We start from the raw sequence: 5958 nt of genomic DNA, 5'->3' as shown, positions 1-5958 counted from the left end.
TCTCACCCGTTGCACGCCTTCTCCGTGGTCTTCCCCTTGCACTGCAAGCCATCACCACACACGACCCACGTGGGCTTCCCCCTGCACCGCAAGCCATCTCGCGGGATCACCCGCGCCACACTTGTTCACCCGTTGTATGCCTTCTGCATGGTCTTTCTCCTATACTACAAGCCATCGTCGCATGCGCCGCCCCACACCGCTCGCTTCTTGTGCGGGTTCATCTGCATTGTGTGCCACGTTTCCCTTCGTTGCGTGCTTCAACGCCACGTGCCCAATGCATGGGTCGTGCTTGCTGAAACAACATCCTCCTCACAGTCTCTTGTTCTGGCGCACCATCATCTGGTAAGCATCTTTTGTTTCCTTCCTGTTTGCAATCATTGCTTGCAGGGGAGGCTTTCTTCAGCGAAGTCGAGGCTCCCCTTTTGTTCCAAGAGGGTGTTGTTCTGAGGTGCGCCCCATTGAGGACCTACGATTGTTTGGTCTTGAGCTGGTGCACCCCAGCTTGGCCCTTGCGTTACTTGTAGAGTCAGCCTTGACCGTAGTTTTTGACAAATCAGAATAGCCAGTTGTATCACAGGCCTAAAGATGGCAGTGGACCAAGGGAGGAATGGGGCCCCGCCTCGCCCCATTTCAAGGACAAAGGACATGAAACGAGATTAGAGGCAAGAATGGAGGTTAAAATAAAAACTTATGCGAGGATGAAGGCAGGGATGGACTTACGCGTTCCTCCACTCCACCCCGCCTCGCTTCGCTCTATCCCCAATCTCCATTAGTAAAATAATTAAAATACCTTTTGACGGTTCAAACTCTGGGGAAATGGGGCCCCACCCTGCCTCATCCCATTTGGAGGACATGAAACGAGGATGAAAGTTAAATTCAAAACCCATGAGAGGATGAAGGCAGAAATAGAGGGCATAATTTTGAGATGAGGTGGCGGTGGAGACCTTGTCTCCAGCATTCGCCCCGCCCTAGTCCACTGCCATCTCTACTTAGGTGCATACACACAGAAACAGTGGTATGCTCTTGTTTGTGTGGATCTAACTAAGGCTGGAAAACAAGCCAAGCTGCTCGTGGCTCAGCTCATGTTAAGCTCGCAAAGAGCTCATCCAAACTCGTAAAATAGGCTCTACAAGCTGGATATGAACAATAAGTACTCGGCTAGGCTTGACTCATATAAGCCTTTTAGGTATTTAAAAATATATTTTACATATATTTTTTATAATCTGATTTCTTCTAGCTTTACGCTAATATATTTTTCTATAAACAAGTTAACTCAAACTCGACTCGATTAACTCAAGCTCATTATGAGCTTGAACTTGGCTTGGCTCATTATTAGAGTGAACCAAAGCTTGAACACTTCAAGCTCTCGTTTTGTAGGTATAATGAATTTGACATATTTTCCAAAGTGACTAACAATTTATCAAATTCACCAAATGACCAATTTTGTAGGTTACTAATTTTTTTGGATGCTTTTACATCTTGCAGCTGTGGATCACCTTAGGTGGTTTCAACCGAGTATGGTCACTCAGAGCTAGGAGAGTGAATGCCTAGGCATCAACGAATGAGTCTGGGTGATGCTCTTCGCTATGGTGTTCAATCATCAACTGGTCTTCGAACTGGGGGTTGTAAGATCTTGTTCGTTCAGTGGTAAGGTTTTGCTGTGTTGTGCGCATGAAGTTGCAATATGTTCCATGGCACACAAGGCTAAGACAAGTTTGTACCCTTTCGAAAGTAATAGCTGGTATGGGATGGCTATACACTAAGCGACATGGACTAGATAGAATTCACATTTGAAGATGTGTTTGATCAGCTTTTGCTAGGCAGTTGTGCATGAGGTCGTGTGCAGGGCCATGAAAAATGATTCAGCACATGAAAAGGTATTGGTGTGCGGTCTTTGGCCGTTGGGCTGACCAGACTGGGCAGTCTAGTGGGTTGCGGATTTGCAAAAAAAAATTATGCCTGTGACAAATTGGTATCAGAGCAAAAAGATTCACGGAGACCTTGTTGTTCATCGTGTGTGATACTGAAGATGACAGTGATGGTTTATCTTGGTTATGAAATTTTGTGCAGCCGAAGTGTGGTTGACCGAGCACAAAAAGCAATATATTGAGAAGTTGGTATGGGGCATCTTGTGGATGATAAGCAGAAGTTTAAGGTTGATGTTCAGTTGGCTAAGGGAACGTAGATAAGCCAAAGATTTCTACCAGTTGTGTATTAGGCTAACTGGTGGAACATGACGTTTGCCTTGTGCATGCAGAGAATGTACGTTGGATTCTGTTGGATAGATTTGCACCTTTGGGTGTGGGAGACTCAACTAAACTTTTAAATTCTCTTTCAAGATTGTAGGTTAGCAGAGTGCTCATTTTGAGCAGAATGCTCGTTGTTTTGGTCTCTTGAGTTGGCAATTCTTCTGTAGATTGTGTGTGCAAAAAAAGTTATTATTCGTAGCTCATCGGTTTGGTTTCTACAGGAATGTTTTGCTGGCTCCGGATGAGAGTTGCAGCGTGCTGGCTTCAAATGAGAGTTGCAACATTGGGCCGTGTTACTCCTTGTATGGACAGGTGTCCAAGAAGACGCTTTAAAGGACCGCTTTAGTGTATTATGCAAGTAGACGTCCCCAACTTAAGGACTAATTTGAACTATTGAAAAATTACAAGTTGGTGCCTAAGGGAGTTGACATTCTTGTGGCACACATTGGTGGTCGTCTTTCTATGTGAGAACCATGAAGGGCTTGGAATTGCCCTTGCTGGGGTTGGAAGGCATCCCAACCATGAGCATATAGACAACAAGTTTGTCATGCACGCGAGGATGACCTGTTTGTGTATGAGACTGCGCTAGGGTCTCACGAGTAGAGAATGCTCGATGTTGATAAAACAGAAGACTGTTATCTAAGTGATTGAAGACTTGTTAAGAAATGAGACTTGGCATGTTAAAAGTTGCGGCAATGGTAGATGAAAACCAAAACAAGTTAAGTAGGGTGAAGAAAAAAAAGTAAACCAAAGATAATTACAAAGAAAAACCGGCATATCAGTCAAGACTTTGTTCTTACCTGCACCAGCATTGTCAATGACAACAATGGTTTGGGTGAGAGAGAATATCTCGGACCGAGCTTTTAGAATGAGGTATGCGCAGTGCAGAGTTCTACCGAGTGAAAAATGCATCGAGTGCAAGAACATGCAACATGTGTTGGCTTGATCGATGACGTCGATAAGCAACAATATCATCGTTAGTGAATCGTTGTGTGGCGGCACAGACGTAGAGTGTTGTTTAATTAAGCAGTGTCAGCGGATCAAAGAATGTTGCCTTTGAAGATTTGGTTAAAGACCTCTCAATTTGCAAGAGTTCTCTCTGCATAACGATTGGATGCACAGGGATGCGTGTGAATTAGGGCTAATTTCTCCAGAGATAATCATAGGTGGTTCCAACTGAGTATGGTGACTTGGGGCTAGGCGAGTGAATGCCTAGACATCGATGAATGAGTTTGGGTAGTGCTTTTCGCTCTATTATTCAATCATCAACTAGTCCTTAGACTGGATGCCGTAAAGTCTTGTTCTTTATGTAGCGAGGTTTTGCTGTGTTGTGCGCATGTAATTGCAATATGCTACATGACACTTAAGGCTAAGGCAAATTTATGCTTTTTCGAAAGTGATAACTGGTATAAAACAGTTATACACTAAGCAACATAGACTAAATAAAATTCGCATTTGAAGATGCAGTTAATTAGTTTCCATTAAGCAGTTGTGCAAAAAGTGGGGAGTAGAACCAAAGAAAATAATTTAGCACATACAAAATATTGGTACACATACCCTTAGCCGTTAGGCTGACCAGACCACGCAGTCTTGCGCATTGCAGGTTTTGCGAAAAATTTTATTCTCGTGACAGAAACAATGATTCCAAATAAAAATTTCCCTCACCCACGTCCAAAGAATATGTTCTTACAACCAAGAAGCTAGTTTCGAGAACAAGTCCTCGAGCTTTGTTTTGCCACATCCATATAGCCACGTGGGATTTTTTTAACCCCAAGAAGGAGCACGTGCGATAAAACTACGCATGCACACGGGCACACACATTGAAATTCTGCGTAAAATAATAAAAAATGTTCCGTGAAATTATTTACAGCACCTTTCCTGTAAAAAAAGAAATTTACATCTCCCTTTCTCTCTGAGCGACCAACACGGTCCGATTTTGCACGGACGGCCAGGATCGATCAGATAGTTTTGGTCTGTAAGAATGAATTCACGAAAAAAAAAGACGACGACGACGACCCCGATCAACGGGACGCATAAGTGCCGAGGACGCGGACGAAGCCCGCGATCTCGCTCAGTTGCGCGAGAGCCCTATCGACCGCACGATCGGACGCGCACCCCTGGATATCGACGATGAAGGTGTAGTCGAAGTACCGGACCGTCCCAACCTCGCCCTCGACGATCCGAACAGGGTTCTTCCGGTTCGGTCTGTGCTGGAGGCCCGTCACGGGGATGCTCCGGCTCTCGAACGGCCAGAGCGCCCGGAAGAGATCGGAGACGCCGTTCTTCAGCGAGAACGCGACGGTCGTCTTCCGGACGCCGGACGTCTCGGACGATGGGATAACGGGGTCGAGGGCGAGCTGGAAGAACCGGTTCACGTTGCTCTCGCTCCGGTCTTGGAGGTTCTGCTCGAGGACCTGCAGGCCGAACTCTTTCGCGGCGATCTTACTCCCGATGACGGCCGTATCGGAGATCGGGTTCTCCGAGAGGAACCGGGCCGCCTCGGCCGAGTTGGACACCTCCTCGACCTCGACGCCGAGCGCCTCGATCCGAGACCGGCAGTGGCCGAGCGCCTGCGGGTGGCTGACGACCCGCCTCACGCCGGAGAGAGAGGCGCCCGGGGAGGCGAGGAGGCAGTGGTTCACCGGAAGGACGAGCTCGCCGACGATGCTGACGCTGTGGCGGAGGAGGAGGTCCAGATTCCGGTCGATGACCCCGTCGGCGGAGTTCTCGACGGGGATCACGGCCCGATCGGCGGTCTTCTCCTCGAGCGCCTGGAACGCATCCTCCATCTGAGCACACGGGAACGCGTTACACGTCGCGAAGGCCCTCATCGCGGCCTCCTGGCAGTAGGAACCCAGGACGCCCTGGTACGCGACGCGCACCGGCTGGCCGGACGACCCGAACCAAGCGGAATCTCCCGGCCCGGCGCTCCAGAGGGCCGGACCGCCAGCCTTGTAGAGCCGCTCGAGCTCCTGGACCGTCATCTCTATCCCTAACCGCGACGCGAACGCAGGCTCCTCCGCCGTCGTCCTCTGCTTTACGCCGCCGGATGATGCCCTAACGACTACGGATCCGGCGGATCTGATCTCGCCGGAAAGATACCTGCGATTACTGGTACTCAAAGCTGTCGGGATCGGAATCCTGAGCGCCATAAACCGCCAGATCCGGGTCGGAAAAGCTCGAAAAATGAAGAATGCAGAAAATTAACGAAAAAGGGGAAACGGAAAAGAAAAGAATACCCGATCTCCGATCCGCGATCGCTCCGCGATCGCTCCGCGTCGAGTCCGAGCGAGAAGCTCTCGTCGATACGTCGACCTACGAGTCGCGAAGCGATAGAGATCGGAAGGGAAGGATGTGCAGAGATCGTTAAGTGATCCCTAGCGTGACCCTTCCGGGGGGCGGAATTTATTTCCCCATCCCGCCCGTGTAAAGAAGGGTGGTAGGTGGGTGGAAATTTCTAGCTTTTTTTTTCTGAATTTTCCTTCGACTTTTCGACCGCTCGCCTGGCCCACCGCAAAAGATACTTCTCCTCACGGCTTCACTGCTTATACCTCCCACCGAAAACGGACTTGGACTTTGATCAAATTACAAAGACACCATTGTTTCCTCCGGTGCAGTGTTGTCAGTATCGGTGTGTATCGGCCTGAATCGGACGATACGTATCGTATTACCAGAAAAATCGATAGGACGGTTATTTTTTAATAAATGT

General features: G+C 48.4%; 1 pseudogene; it reads right to left on the bottom strand.

The window, feature by feature from the left end:
- Positions 1-4270: 4270 nt before the first annotated feature.
- On the bottom strand, positions 4271-5401 carry LOC149821132 (arogenate dehydratase/prephenate dehydratase 6, chloroplastic pseudogene; annotated as a pseudogene).
- Positions 5402-5958: the final 557 nt, after the last annotated feature.

The sequence above is a fragment of the Nuphar pumila genome, chromosome 12 (genome assembly GCF_984573655.1).
Source record: "Nuphar pumila chromosome 12, dmNupPumi1.hap1.1, whole genome shotgun sequence".
NCBI lineage: Eukaryota > Viridiplantae > Streptophyta > Magnoliopsida > Nymphaeales > Nymphaeaceae > Nuphar > Nuphar pumila.
This window is presented reverse-complemented; position numbering and strand designations above follow the sequence as displayed.